General features: G+C 43.9%; 1 protein-coding gene across 10 annotated transcripts in view; it reads left to right on the top strand.

Moving 5' to 3' along the window:
* Positions 1-1029: 1029 nt before the first annotated feature.
* Positions 1030-16161, top strand: part of HYCC1 (hyccin PI4KA lipid kinase complex subunit 1) — a 41383-nt gene continuing 26251 nt past the window's right edge. For 3 of the 10 annotated variants that reach the window (XM_068674170.1, XM_068674180.1, XM_068674179.1), the window contains exon 1: positions 1030-1149. The gene's annotated coding sequence lies outside the window, so the exon portion shown is untranslated. Of the gene's footprint in view, positions 1150-1236; positions 1299-1343; positions 2193-5664; positions 5726-12310; positions 12487-12920; positions 13100-14693; positions 14956-16161 lie in introns of those variants that run through there. The other 7 variants (XM_068674173.1, XM_068674178.1, XM_068674171.1 and 4 more) reach the window with 7 other exon arrangements.

Here is a 16161-nt window from a genome sequence, read left to right as displayed (position 1 = left end):
AGTTAGACCATAAAACAGTGGGAGTAACATAACGAGAAATGACTTAGTAAGAAAGACATTTACATTCTAAAAGCAATTTCCATGTGTTATTTGTGTTATTGAAGATCCTTGAAAATAACCCATACGTTTCGTTGTCACTGAATGCGAATGACACACTGGACACCTGTGGAAATGAGTGGTAGGATGGTACAGGTCAAGACACAGCTTAAGCAGAAAGACACCGAAGTGTGGACTCAAGAAGGATGGATTTTGAGTGAAGGCGTTGAACCTGCCGGCTCCTTGGGCTCCAAGCTCCATGTAACCAACTGGTTTTGGGAACGTAGATCCTATAGAAAGGGGAGCTGTGGGGCAAGGTGTGGGGGAGCTGGACCCTGGAGCAGTGGATGCAGGGGAACACCCCTTGGCACAGTGGGACACCCTTGATACAATGGGACCCCCTTGGCACAATGGGACCCCCTTGGCACATTAGGACACCCTTTGGCACAATGGGGCAGCTCTTGATACAATGGGACCCCCTTGGCACAATGGGACACGCCTTGGCACAATGGGTGCAGTGGGTGTAGGGGACGCCACAGCGGGCCCTGCCAGCCCCCGGCGCAGATTACTGATTAATTTAATCCGCATTGATCCCGCGGATTACCCTGAGCATGTGCTCTTGAGGATTAAAAGTTAATCCCCGAAGCACGCTTGCGAGGAAAGCATCGCAAACAAAACAAAATAAATGAAATTAGAACTATCATTAAAACAAAAAGTGGCTAATTATGCTCGCTCCGTTTTATTCCAAGGCAATTCTCCGGAGCAGCCCGAGCAGGACGGAGCCCAAAAGGCAGGGACAGGGCAGTGCTTATAACGGGAGGCGCCACCTCCAGCCCTGAGGCGGCTGCGGGACCCCCCGGGCGCCGCCCGCCCCCCCCGGGGCTCCCTCAGAGCCCCGCGGCGCCGCCCGCCCTGCCCGCGGGACGGCCCCGCCCCCCGGCGGCGAGGAGAGGACCCCATTGGCTAGCGTGACCGCGCTTCGCACGCCCATTGGCCGGCGCCGCCGTCAGTCAGCGGCCGCTCGGGCGGTGCCAGCCCGCCGCCTCCCTCCCGCCGTCGCTCCCCGCGGGCGAGCGCGTCCGTGAGCAGCGGAGGCGCCGCGGGGCGGGCGGGGTGAGTGAGCGGCGGAGCGAGCGCGGCGCTGAGCGGGGGCGCGCGGCCGCTGAGGGAACTCGGCGGGGCCGCGCGGGACGGCGGCGGCCGGTGGGCGGCCAACGGCTGCGGGGAGCCCCGCACGGCCCGGGGGCAGCCGCTCCGTGCCGGTACCCGCCGGGGCGGGCAGGGCAGGGCAGGGCTGGGCAGGGCTGGGCAGCGCCCCCCCGGCTCCGGTCCCCCCCGTGCCCAATCCGTGCCCCAAGGGCTGCGGGGAGGCGGCGGCGGGCAGACAAAGAGCTGCCCCCCGGGCGGGCAGCGGCAGCGGTGCCGAGGCGTGCCGCCCGTCCCCTCTCCGCCTTTTTTAAATTTTTCATATTTTACCGTTTCAATTAATTAATTTATTAATTTATTTATTTATTTTTCCGCGGTGCGGGGCGGGCGGGGGTTCCGAGAAGTGGCAGCAACAGTTGTAAGCGGCGGGAGTTGGCGGCCGGGCGGCGTGAGGAGGAAGTGCTGCGGGGAGGCAGTGCCGGGGCAGCTTTCGCTATCGAGCCCAGAGCGCCCCAAAATCACGCCCCAAATCGCCCCATCCCGCCCCAAATCGCCCCATCCCGCCCCAAATCGCCCCATCCCGCCCCAAACCGCCTCATCCCGCCCCAAATCGTGCCAATTTGCCCCGCGCCGTCTCCCCGAGGCAATACCCGTGGCAGAAATAACGCCCGCGGGCCGGTTCCCGTGGTGCCGGTTGCTGCCCGCCTGGTTTCTCTTGCAGCCAAAGCCCAGCTCTGTCAGGACAGTTGGGTGTCCCCGAGGACGAGGTTCGGGTACCCGAGGAGTGCGGGTCCAGCACCGCCGCTCCATCTCTGCTCGCCGCTGGCACCGGCTGCCGCCACACGCCACGACCGTAGAGGGATCAAATATTAGCTGCTGGTGATCGCCGCTAAGGAGTTGTGTCAGCTGCACGCTCAGGCTTCGTGCTTGGTGTTGTTTGATAACCGACTGGAGCACAAGACACCGCGAAGGAGCAGTTTTAGGTGGCAAAGTGTAGAGCGACGCTGAGGGTTGGTTGTCACTGCGTTTAAAAGGCTTTTCTGCATTTTTTTTTTTTTGCCTCTGGATGCTACAAAGCATCTTTTCAGAAGCTTGTGCCTTTCACAGCGTGCCTTCCTCTGTGACAGTGCCGTGCTTTTGTTGCCATCTCCACCTTCCAACAAGTTCTTTCTAAGTTGTGAAAAGTCAGTAGCCTTGGAAAACTTGGAGAAATTAACTTCCAGCCTATTTCACTTTCATCAGTGAAATACTTGAGCTAATAGTAACGAACTTTAAAGTTGAGCCGAATCCATCTGGCGTTGTGCTTGGATACGTTTATTTCCTCCAGAGTAAGGAGACAACATGAAAATACTACTTTTGAAATGCAAAGCTCGGCTTCTTCTTCCCTGTGCTAACCTTTGTGTGAGACAGGGTGCTTTTAACAGGCCTTTTAACAGAGGGGTGACAATTTTGAGGAAGTTCGTGATGCTGCGGATGATTTATTAATTTTAGCATTTCACTTCCTTTCAGTGTTGAGCTGTTTTAGGGGACAAGTTAAGTTTACTCAGAATGCTTCTTACAAGGAAGAAGGCTTTTATGGGCAGAATCATCTCGAGCTTCTGAGATAGTTACATGAATGGGAGGGTTCCCTTTCACTCGGGAAAGTTCATGGTAGACATGTTCACAGGCATAGCTGGATGGTTAAGTCACTTGGATTCTAATTTGTAAAGACTTGTATTGCAAACAAGAATGTGCGAAAGATATTGCAAGGCTAGGCCCTGTAAATGGTATGTGTCATCTGTATTTTCCTTAGCACAATGGGGCTGGCCCTACACTCTGAGCCCACTTACTGATGCAAATGTTATGACTGTATCAAGCCGAGCAGTAAGTCACGGAATTAATCTATTTCTTGGTACGTTATTGCACACAAGGAAACACGTTCATATCAAGAAATGCCTCTTCGTTAAATCCTACCCTAGGGTAGGTAGGTTCTCTCCGATCTGTGACTTCTTTTAATATGTGCAACGTGAAAACCACCTTGTTCGTTCTGGAGATTTATCTTACTATCATTAGTTTTCAAACGTTGACTACTGTCTGGCTATTTTGATTAGAAAATTAATATGCATTTTATGGCTCAACTTTACGCTATTTTGTTTCAGGTTCTGTGGAAGTTTGAGAAATCTGCATGATCTGTAAGAGAAAAGTCACAGTTCCCAGGTTTTCCTTTGGGACTAAGAGCCTGCAGAGTGCTTTCTGTGTTTGAGGCTTACAAATGGCATTTGAATGAGTCTTAAATGTTTATGATGATGATGGTAATATTTGAACCCAGTGGGTCTTGTACTCTTACAGAGATTACCCGGCTGCTCTGCAGACATGCAGAGCCTCCAATGGGAGCAGCTTAGACTTAACTCCGTTAGTTGGATCACCAGGTTCATTACCAAGCCCTCCTTTAGGTAAATGCCCTCTTTGCATATCCTGGCACGCTTCCTGTCTAGCAAATGCAAGATTGGGTGCAAGCTTATGCTTAAGTCTGCCGTTGGATTTGTGCAGGTGCTTTTGTTAGCATAGATGGGGATTATGCACGAGTCGCTGCACTTGTGTGTTACTGAAGATACTAACAGTCATCAAGCAGTCGGTCTGCCAGAGTAATAAGTGTGAAGTTTAACCAGGAGGTCTGTCACATTGTGTAGGAAACGGGAAGCCTGATGATATGACCTTTGCTGTCTGTGTATGCTCTGTCTCCTTAGGTTAGGAGAACTAAGAGCCCAAATCTCCTACGCTTAAAAACAACAACAAAAAATACACAATGAACGAACACACACACAAATCCTCCCAAACTGAGGACTGTGCAAATACTGATGCGTAATAGCTTGAGCACTGGAGTGGCTGTGTGTAACCTCCTAGACTTCTGTGGTGTTATGAAAATACAAAGTGCTCAAAACTTACTGCTCAGCATGCTGGTTTGGTTAGGGTAGGATGGATTTGGAAGTTCTTGTTGTACTGGAATCTGATAGTTTGCTGTCTGACAGAACTATGGCTTTTGATTTGCTGATGCTGTTCAGTTTAATCATAGAAGTATTTAAAAGAAAACCCAACATCTCAACCACACACACGAAAAAAAAACAACCCCCCCAAACCCACTAAGTAAAATTGTAGGCATCATATCTTTTCTTTAAATCTGTATTTTCTTTCTTTTGTGAAAGAGTGGCCTTTTTGGCCACTCGCTGCCTTCAGCTGCCAGAATTGAAGTGGGGAGTATTAAATGCACATTTGAGAGTGAAGGATGTGTTGGAATTAAAACATTGTTTTATTATCCTCAGTTAATTAGGAACTTAAATTGGATTAATGTATTTGTAATGCTTCTTGAGATAATCTTGGAAGGCAGCAACAAAGTGGTGTCAGGATGAAGACTGGAATCTGTGTCAGGTCAGTGTAGTTGAAGAAAAAAATGAACTCAAGTATGAAAAATGCTTTTTAATTATGCCAGGGCTGCAAAGCGCCTTCCAGGGCGCTCAAGCTCTGCACGCCATTAAAATGATTTCTTAGTTCTGTGAGGCTGAGGGTCTTGCTTCTGCATCTTCTCTGACTGTAAGTGGTTGGGGTTCTGTCAAATCGGAGCTGGAACTTTGCTAGCTTGCAAACTTGAATCCTTCTGGTTTATATTAAAAACCAGCTGAAAGAGCCAAGCGTTTAACATACTGCTCATCTAAACTGATGCAGGATATTAAGTGTTTTAGTCCTCCTGGTGAAACTGCTGTGAAGCCTTTGTCCTAATTAGGATCAGGTTCGAGACCAGCAGAATAAAAATAGAGCGCTGGCTTACTCTTGTCAGGCGCCTTACTTACGGTGACTTCTTTAGCCGCATCCCCGCGTGAACTCGCATGCTTTGGTAACAACTGGGGAGCTAGTGAATGAACGTAATGTGGCTTGCAGCCCCCGTAACGCTGCAGCGCTCGGGACGTGACCCGTCCTTGTCATCCCGCTGGCAGAAATGGGAGAATGGTGCTGGGGTTATTTCAGGCTCGGTTTATAAGGCCTGGTTGTAAATTCCCAATGGTGCACGAATTTAATGTGTGCTCCATAAACAGTTGTTATCGGGAGCGTTATTTATTAGATTTGGAATCAATAAAGCACGTGGAATTTGGACCGTGCTCAGTAATCATCACTCTCGTGTATGGAGAGTGGCATGAAAAATGAGACTGTGCATGAAAACATTTTTACTCCTTTTTAAACAATCAGCGTTGTAGGAGAGTCGGTCGCATATCATCTGATTGCGGAGAGGAAGATTGGAAACGGGCTATCTCTCCAAAACAGATGTATGTTTGCATTCTTCTGTCTCTAGCCCCCGATGATAAGAAATGCTCTGTAGCAAACAAAGCACAACAAAGAGATGTAGGTAAAAGCAGTTCTGGCTGAACGGTTGAACACGCCTACTGCTGGTGCACGAGTCACCGAGTGTTTGCTCTCCATCCTGACTGGAATAAGTGCTCTTACTCTAAATTTAGTGCCAGAAGCTTTCTGTGTTTGGGGTGGCTTAGAGAGCTGTTACAGACGGCTCTCCTAGGTAAGAGTTAAGATACCATTAGCATTTTGTTACTTTTTTTTTCTATTTTGAAGCTAACCTTTAATTAAAAATAGCATAGCCTGCTCCGAAGCCGTGCTGGATGCTAATTGCTGCACTTCAGTGCTCTAAGCCTTGCTGTCTCCTCAGGGCTCCTGCTGTTTGCACTGGATAAATATTTATGCTTCAGCAAGGTGCTTACTCCAACCTGAGGAACAGTGCTTACAGCCTTAGTATTTTTGTTAATACTAAACACTACTATTACGATGTTTTATTGCAGTCCTTTTTTTTATTTTCTTTTAGAAACGGGGGGAGGAAGCCTGTTATGCTCCAAATATGCAGCCTTTGCAAAATGAAGTAGATTCTTGTGGGAAGATTTTTGATTGGAGGTAGAGAATTAAGTCGAATGCTCAATAATTAAGCTGTCTAGCAGTCTGAGCACTGTGCACAAGCTAATGTTGGATAATATAAGGTCTTCATGAATGCCTGGTTGATGGACAAGGCTGTACTATATCATTGTGGTTTGTTTTCAAGTACTTGAATCCGTTCTCATTTCTAAATAAGATTGTTTTGTACTTTTCTTTTTAATCCTATTGTATTTGCTGTATCAAAGGAAATGACTCAACTATCAGTAAAAGTTGTAAGTTGGCCTAATAAATATTAAGAATCTTCATTTAATAGTTTTTATTGCCATCTACCATCTCTTAACATTAGGATGCTTGTATGTTTTCAAGCAGCCTATCCTGTAAGCATGCTGGATATGCTGTATGGTCTCTGCTTGTCTCTATAGGATCTTCAGTCAAAAAAAATGGAAACTTTTTTCCATGGTAAGATTTTTCCTTAGTGCTTGCTGGCTGAATGAATTTGTCTGGTATTCTTCCAGAGGTGAAGCAGGTTGCAAAATCAGACTGTGACTTCCAACACCTTGTGTTGGGCTAATGAAGGGAAGCTTGGTACTAAAGCAACAGTTTAACGTGCCTTCCAGTAACTTTACATTTTAGCAGTGGGATTCTGAATATTCTCCCACAGTTTGCGGTTAGTAGCACATCTGGCTGAGCCAGTTGCTGTCTGCTCAGTTAAGATAATACCTTTCTTATTGCTCTTCTCGAGGTTGTGCTAAAACACTTACAGTTTTCATGTCACATGCTGGGGACATGCTACTACTTTTACTCAGTTGCAGCTTTTAGGCTTAATAAGCTGTAGTCTTTCCATTTACATCTCTCACACTCCCAATTATATTGACTCTATATATCAGGTCTAGAAAGACTAATAGGCTCTTGCTTTTTTTTTTTTTTTCCCTTTTTTTTTTTTCTCCCCCCTGCTTTGAACTGAAGTCCCGGTGCAGCAGCCAGAGGAGCAGGTGATGGGCTTTGACAGGAATTCTGTACATCTGCTCACACAGCTTTGTGAGTGCTTGTACTGTATTTACCAACGCCTCTCTTTCTTGAGAAAATGTAACTGACTTTTCATTGTAAAGCTGAGGAGGGGAAGAAAAAAACGTTGTGCCCCTCCCATCCCCATTTTCTCAGCAGCATTTTGCATCATTACTGTAAGTGGCAGGTATTTTCACCACAGCATTGCTACGCTGTCATGAAGCACGGTATTTCAGACAATCAAATTTGGCATGTCACTTGGTGAAACACAACAAAGGAAACATCTGTTCTGCGAAGTACTTAATGATACCGCTTGAAGTGGCTGGATTCTCTTTTCAGTTAGAATTGTTTGAAGTTGGTCAAGATAGCTTGAAGGCTTGAGCTCAAACTGTGTTTCTTTTTCAGTAATTTCTGCAAATGTAGCAGAACTACTCTTCTAGCACTTGCTAATCTACTCAGCCACTCTAACATGATGCAGTCTCTGCTCCTTTGAATTTCTTTGCTGCCTTAGTAACTTTTTTTTTTCATATGTATTTTTAATATGCTCCTTTTTGTCTTGCATCAAAGTTTAAGAGTCTCTGAAGCATGTGCATTAGCAGTGGTTCCCGGAAGGTCTTACTAGGATGTAATGGTTATTTGTGCGGTGATATTTCATGCTAAACTAGTGGTGCTGGCAAGCTGTAGATGTAATGGGAAAACCTGGCACATATTTTTCACCTGAAACTTAGCCTAGCCAGAGAAGATCTCTAAACTCTGCAGTTCCCATACATAGTGCATACATTCGTTCCTTAAGGAAGTCATGGAAATCTTTGGTTCATTCCCATTTTAGTGGTACTTAAATGTGCTATTCTGGTAAAGGAATGCTTGTTAGTTCATCTGTGTTCCCATGAAACAGTGGCTAACCCGCTTAACACACCCATTTATGACCACTTTTCAGTGCAGAGAAGTGAACGTCCTGTATAAATTTAGTAGCGTTGTAGGATGTGGGTGTTTTTGTCATCGAGGGGAGAAACCTCTGCTTGTACAGCAACCAGAGGAGCTGACTGAACAGTGTGAATAGGAAGTTGACTAGGTGATGAAACCACCAGGAACCAAATGATGCCACATTTAACCTTTAAGAGGTTCCTCAAATCAAATGTGACTTGTGATTTAGGTGATAGGATTATGATCTTTTTGTATTGTGCAATTACACTCTCTCTCCCCTTGAAAAGAATGCCGTACTGTTTGAAAAGTGGCCATTCACTGAGATTTTATTTGGTGTTTCCTCATGTGATAGCTTGCTTTGCTCCTGGTTTGTTACAGCTCCTCTTTACTGTGGCCACAGCAGTTTTCATGAGCGTAACGTGCTTCCTGGACCTATGAAGCTGTCCTGCTCTCACTTGGCTCTGGTTCATTTGAGTCCACCGTGTCCCAAATACATGTGCAGTCAATGACCAATTTCCATGTATTGTCGTAATTGCATCTGCAATTCAAATGGCTTTTCAGTTGCCTCTCGTAAGCAGAATGCACTGAGTCAGGTTCCAAGTTGAACTCCACAGACTTCAGGCTACTGCAGAAACAATTTCAACTAGTTTGTTGTTAGGCTACAGAGATGTTGTCAGACTCAAACTCCTGAAACCTGTGCTCCAAACTAGGGCTCAGAGCTTGTAACCAAATGCTGAAGTACTGATCAACCGATTGCTCTAGAAATATTAAGTGTGGAAGTCTTAAAGAAGAGACTTAGAAACTCAGGCCTGTCTTGAGCAGAAGACATCTGGAGTTTTAATGACCATGCAAATAAAGGAAGCAGGAAAAGAGAAATTGAACCCATGCCCTGTTATTGTTATTTTTTTAAATCTTAAACATACCAAATTCTGAGTAAGACAGAAGTGTGGATCTTGCTGTTACATGAAAAAAAAAATCAGGAAAGAAATAGTGTTTTTCTGATGTTTACAAAGCGTGTAAAATACACAAAGCTCTTTTTCGGTGTTGGAAAATGTTGTTCAAATTAACGTGTCCAGTCTTCTGATACAGCAGGCTTGTGTGGGAGAGCTTGGTGGGGAAGAGATGAGGAAGAAAGAGAAAACTGCCATGTGGAGATAAAGGAGCCTTTTCCTGAAGCTATTTAATGTAGCATTATGTACATTTCTTGATGGATCATTTGAGTTCTGCAACTTAACAGAAAGTTATCTTCAACCACTCCAAGCAAACCAAGTCCTACGATCATTGTCAGTGTTGATGTGCCCCTCCTCTGGAAAATGCAGCTTGCTAGAGCTTCTTCGTGACAAAACAGGCTACTGAACCAGTTACCGGTAGATCACCACAAGCCTCTTTTTGTTATAAAATGTGTGCTGGATCCCAGATAGCAGTGCTTCTGCTTTTCTCTCATGGTCTTTGGGGAAATGGTAGAATGGTATGCTGGAGGTGATATTTGGGATGCATTAAGTTATCAGGAATGCTTATGTTGTTGCAGTGGTAGAGCAGGGTGATGGGAAGTGTCATAGCAGTTGCTTGTCTGGAGTAAAAATAAGAATCAAACCCTTTCATTGCAGTCACATTTGGGCATGTGTGTTGATGTTAGTATACTATACTGCAGGCCTGCCCTGGGTAAACACACCATAACTGTTCTTAGGGGTACTAAGTTTTTGAAGGCTGTTTCTGGGTCATCTAAATCACTGACCTATTCCAGAATTTATGCGGATAGTATAGTTGGATGCTTGTTTCAAATGCAGTGAGTTAGGCTTTCTCAACTATGTATGGACCTGCTTTGAAAAGATAATTCTTACTTGTGGGTGCTTGGGAACGCTTTCAGGAGTTCAGGCTGCAGATGGACCTTTCAGCTGGGCATGTATGAGCGGCTGGCAAAGGAGGGTGTGATTTCAGAGCAGACACTTCTCTTTAAATATTTTCATGCTTGTAATATTACTTAAAAAAAATAATAGAACTTACCTGGAACTTTTGCAACCTAATTCTCAGTCTGTGGAGCTCCCTGCACGTTGCGGAGGCAGAAGGAAGATCTTGTTGAAAAGAAGTCCCAAGAGCTGCTACGGAATTTCTTCATTCATGGGGCTTGTGTACGGTCTAATACAGTTAGGTTCTGTTGGCTTGTAAGTAGGCATCTCTGCCTTTCAAAACAGATAGGGACTGGATACCTTGAACGGGGTTGGAAGTAGGCAGAACCTCCTAAAATCTTGCTCTCAGCCAGTGGAGCGAAGAGGCTTTGGCCAAGTGTTGCATTCTTAACGCTGTTACTGAAAAGTAGAAGGTGTAGGATATTAAAAGTGGGAGGTGAAGAGCCTGCTCCAGCTCCTGTCCATTTGTGAGCTGAGTCTTTGGCCTTCTGATAAGTCACTGCTAAACTATTTGTTGGATGAACTCTTTTCTGCTTGCTCTAGCCAAAACTACGCTGTTGTGGGAGAGATGCTGGAGCTGTGCCTTTGGCAGCTGATGCTCGGAGGTGAAGCACAGCCACTGCTCGATTCTCTGCGTGCTTTTTAGGTCATCCTGAAGCTGTTGTGCAGCATCTATTTATGCATGATTTATATTGACAGCTTTTCCGACTGCTGAATTACCTGCCACCTTTCTTTTTGATTTGTTCAGAAGAACCTCTGGGGTGACTTCCCATTTTCACAGAAAGAAAAACTTGTTTTTAAAATGAGCTTGCAACAAGCAGATTTCACAGACAGTTAGATTAAAGGAGTAACTACTAGTAAAGGTAAGCTACAGTAGCACTGAAGTTTGAGGATGCAAAGTAGGTAACTAGAGGTCATGGCATTGCCACCAAAATAATGCTCTGTGCTCTTGGAAAGACTGTTGGTTGTTGGCTCAAGGCTTGTGTGAGCACTGAAGCAAGAGCTGCAATGTAATTATTCTCTCTGCATAGTTTGTTCTATTTTACCATCTTAAATTTTGTTTTCTGGGTTTCAGGGAAACTTCCTGACTGCGTCATGATGTAGTAGGTGTTGGAGTTAGGGGAATGAGGGCGAAGGAAAACAGTAACTTTACTTTGTTCAGAGCTGTGTAGAGAATGCTGCTTCTAACTTGGTAACTTCTGCAGCTCTGCGTTTCTTTACAGAAGTGGTAAGAACACTGTGGTGTACTGTGGTGTTTCTTACTCCTGACACGAGATACAGGTGCAAGATAAGATACAATTAAAAACAAATTCTAAAGCTTCCTAGTTCTTTCTTATTAGAGCATAAAGAAGATAACTTGATTTGAATAGTGTGGGGTTCTGGGGCTAATGCAAAGCCTGGAAAACCTGGGTGGATTGGGTGACTGTAGTAGTATTAGCATGTTGTTCCCTTCCGTGCATTTCTGTTTGTTATTTCTGGTATGGTTGGTTAGGCTTTTGGCTGTACTACCTTTAACACTGCTTTAATTGAAATTGTCTTTCCTTGTGATATATAGCTATTACTTTGATTTTCGTGTATGTTCAGCTGTTAACTCTATTAACCCAGAATAACTACAAACTGTTTACAACAAGATTTTTCATCTAGATCTCCTGTTTTCTCCAAGACTAAGCTGTTTATGTCTGTTCTTTCTTAAAGATTTAATAAGATGTAAACAATAGCGTTTGCATGGACCAAAACAAAAGAGGAAGCAGGTATATTTCAGCTGCTAAGAACAGCTGGTTTGGAAGTAATAGCTCTTTATTTTTCCTATAATGGATGTAACTCTCGATATGTTGCAGATGATAGAAAAGCTAACACTTGCTGTACTGCAAATGAAATAGCTTGAAACAGAGTAGGGCTTGTGCAGGCTGGGGAATGGGATGTGACCAGGGCAAATTGGTTTCCAGTGACAGATTTTGACTGAGCCTGTTGTTAGCAATACTGCAGTTGTACTTAGGGTGTGCTCTTGTGCAGAAAGCAGTGAGGAAGAAATGGTGAAGTACGATTTTAAAAAATAACTTCTAAGCTTTTTTTATTTCATTTTTACACCAGTTTGGCACCCAACTATTAGAGTTGCTTTTGTACAGCTTTAACAATACAAACCTGACTTACTACAGCTTGTATAAATTCAGGGGAATAAATCAATAGCGAATCTCACTTCTCTATCTTGGTAAACTGTTTGGCTGGCATGAGTCGTTTGGTTGTGTTTAAAGAGTTATCTTTTGCCTGGTAAAGGGCAAGTAAAAGGTGGATGGTGTACAAAGGTGGTTTATAATTGTTGTTTGCTAATCTGAAGTTGAGCAAATGTAACTGCCAGCAGCCAAAGGTCAGAATTAAAATCTCCTAAAGCGTATGCTTATAGGGCCCCTACCCTTCACTCATGATTTGAGAAAGCTTTCTGCAGACATGTTCTGGGTCCTGTGTGCCCACACGACTCTTTATCAGCACCGTAAATGGCATTACGAGCTCAGCTGTTGCTTTTTTCCTCTCCACGTTTACAGAAGTTGAGGGTTGTGGAAGGGTGAGTTATAGCTTGATACAAAAATTAAATTTGTAGGTTTCTGGGCTGCAAATTGTCAGTATTGTATGGTGCTGTATCCCTAGCACAAGAAACAACTGCATTTAAGGCAGCTTTTTGTTGCTTCTGTGCAGTTTAGTTAATGTACACTTTCTGGCTTCAGCGTAACTACTTTTTTCATTATCTACTATTGTCAGAACGGAAGTGTCTGTGTCTGAATATTATTAGCTGTGTGATTTTTAAGAACCTATATTGAGTACTTTTTAGGAGGATTTTTTCCATGTGATGCCCGAAGATCTGTAACTTGGTCATATCTCAAATGTAAACCGTTCAAGGAGAGTATATGCACAAGAGGAGGAAATCTTGCTTAAGCCTTTGGCGTGGGCAAGTTCATTGACCTCTGGCTCTCATCTGAAGTGTAACCTGCTAAGGAGGTGCTTAGTGCTGATGGACGGGGGAGAAAAATAGAAGCAAAACTGAAAAACAGCCTTGGCAACGTGAAATTCAAATTGCCTGCCGTTTCAGTTCCGCAGGTGCAGTAACCTTTGAAAACCACTGGAAACAAGGGTGTTCAAAACTGCTGTCCTGGTATAGCTTTAGCACAGGAGTTGTGAAGGTAAACTGGCTGAGGTTGGGACCATACGGAGTCAGACCAGAACTTCTCAGATGTTTCTGTCTAACAAGGGCTGTTCATAGATTATTAGAGAGGAAAACAGGGCATATAGTGACAGGGAGGGCTGGAAGAGTGGTCTGGGGGGTCATCTTTTGTCTTGGGCATTCTGAATGCAAAGATGTGCTCGTACATGTAATGGCTGTGCACGGGTTTCTTCCATGAATGCATTCAGGCTTCTTTTTCTGTGCAGTTCTGTAGACTTAACCCACTCTGCCGTGGGACTCAATGTATGCCTTCTCTGCATTGTTTTCGGGAACTCCTCCCGCTTGTTCTGAGCCCTGGCACTTGTTAGTTCTCCTGTGAGAAGATGCTGAACAGCTCTCTTGTCGTTTTAGGAACTTGTCTGAGCTTGAGTCAGCGATGCTTGGTGCAGCTATAGCTAGCTAGTTGACATTGCCTCCTTTTACACAGAAGGCAGCAATTACAAGAGAGTATTTGACACGGAGTCTTTGAGCATTGCTTGCATTGTGTATTTGAATAGAGCATGTGACTTTCAGGCTTAGCACAATGGGGTTTTTGTTTCTTTCCCTTAGAGTAAATTTGAAAAATGTCAAGAAGTCACACCTGGCCTTTGTGGTTTGTGGAACTTGCCAGAGTGGTTTTTGGAGCCCAGAGCAGCCTTGGTTTGTTTTTTTGACAGACTTTAATTTGCTATCTATTACTGCAACAACAGGTATCTGTTTGAACAGGATAGCTTGACAATATTTGAAATTCCATAATAAGTGAATAAAGCACTGTATCAGTAGAATAAGCTGTGCATTAACATCAGGAAAATACATTCACTTCGTTGACAACTTAGTCAAGAACACACTTGCCCAAGTTATGTTTCCTCTTCTGAGGCCTACCAAGGTTTGCCTTTGTCTCTGAAAAGAGTTGGGAGAGAAAAGGGTTCAGCAGCATGAATTTTAAGCATAGACTGTGGTCCTTAAGTGAACTTGATGTGAGATACAGAGCTGATTTAAAAAGTTTCCAATGCTAATTGTACCACTTCAAAAGGTTTAAAAGGATGGGGGAAAAATAAACGTTGAGTCCTAATTAGCTGTTCCCTACTTTTGAAAATGGAACTGCCGTAGAATACAAAACCATAAGGACCAGGGACTTGGACTCTTACAGACCTGGTGCATCATAACAGAATGCTCACAAGTTTACTTTGTTCCTCTTGAGGGAATTAGGAACCAAATTTGGCTGTTGGTTCTTAAAAATCTTGTTCCGCTCTTAGATCTGTTTAGCTGAAGACGAAGAAAAGGTTATTTCTTAGCAAATAGCACAAACTTCCAAACAGATGCTTTTCATATTAAGTAAGGGCACAATATATGCTTTTCCTCTTCTTCCAGCAGTTCCCAGAGGATGGGACTTGAGCAGTTTTTGGCTCCTGGTTTTGTTTTTTCCACTAGCAAATGCCTAGTGCAGTGACTCCAGAAGGTCAGTTCTGCAGAACTCAAGAGTTCGTTCTTTGTCCAAGTCCAACCTCCTTGTACTTAATCCAGAGTTCATTCAGATACACACATCCTGTGGATAAATTCTACCAAGGCTGGGTAGCTTTAAAGAATAGGAAAGCCACCTATTGTGAGAATTTTCTTTAAGAACAGCCTGTGCATGTGTTGTCTGTGCCTTGACTCAAGGCCATCGTTTGATACTAGGAGATTAAAAAAGTCTTGAGTGACATGGAAAATGAAAGCCATTGAAGTAGCTGAACCCATCAGTAGGTTTGCCAGAGAATATAGCTTCATTCGTCTTGGCTTGTTCTCCACCAACTTGGTGTGTAGCAACTTTTTCTCCCTGCCTCTATTAAAAGCTTGGTAAGTTCCTGGTGTGCTTGTGCTGTAATGAAAAAAGGATTGTCTCTTCAGCCACTTTGTAGAAGTCTCTGAAAAAACTCTCTGCTTTTGTCAGGCAAACTTGCTTGGTATCTTATTCCAGAGGTACTATTCATTCTGAAGCAAAGCAAAAAATGCCATCTCCGATATGTGGAGAGTTTTATTATGGCATTAGAATGGAGCACGATCAATTTACAGCTCTCAGAGTCTGCTTATTACTTGGGAACAGATCCAGAAAAGTCCTACCTCAAGCCGTATCAAAATGGATTGCGGACTGAGTGGAATGTAAGTTAGATTCTTTTCTTGTTGATATTAGGGCTCGAGTTCCTTTGGGTTCTGATGTTAGAGATTAGCAAGGGCTGTATGATTTCATGTATGCTTACTTTAAATAGATGTTCCACTAGGGAAGCTTGTTTGTTGGTTATTATGTAGTATGAATCCTATGTCTTGCTGCTAATCCACGTGAGGAAAATACTCCAAAGTGCTTCTAACTTACAGGCTAAAATGCACAGATAAATTTGCTGTGCGCTAGCTGGGCTGCAGTGCCTACGCATGTTTTTGTCATGTGATAAATGTGAAAACGTAGTAAGACGTGCAGTGAGAATTACCTGAAGTTGCTTTGCCTCATGCATGGTGTAAGCTAAGAGTAAGTCTAACATTAATATGACATGGACACATTATATGTGTCTACCGTTAAGTTCAGCAGATGGATGACAGCCTGACTGAAATCCATCACAAATAATTTTGCGGGATCATTTGAATCTTCGCGACTTCTCTCTCCTTCCTGCAACGATCTTCCATCGGGATGTTCAAATGTCTCTGGCTGTAAGGCTTTTGGAGTGAGGAGCATGGGGACATTGAAAGCTGCTGATCAGTTTTAGTTGAAGTTTTGTTTTTGTGGGGGTTATATGGACAAAAGCTATTTTATTACTCTTAATTTTTAAAGAAATTCTCAAAGTCTGTAGATCTGAACTCTTTACAGGGACTTAAAGGAGAAGGCCAAGGAAAAAGCCGGTCTGTTCAAAGGGAATTACAAGCTGATGTTCCTTAAAGCAAGACGTTTGGGGGGGAAATGCTGTGTAGTGCTTGCTGTATTGTTTGAATTTTCATTACAGCTTTGGTATTTGTATAGATCGTTCTCAATATAATTTTACATTTTTTTTAAGTAGCATGTATTTCCTATATCTA

Source organism: Anas acuta, chromosome 2, assembly GCF_963932015.1.
Source record: "Anas acuta chromosome 2, bAnaAcu1.1, whole genome shotgun sequence".
Lineage (NCBI taxonomy): Eukaryota > Metazoa > Chordata > Aves > Anseriformes > Anatidae > Anas > Anas acuta.
The sequence above is the reverse complement of the archived record's forward strand: the minus strand, read 5'-3'. Positions and strand labels throughout refer to the sequence as shown.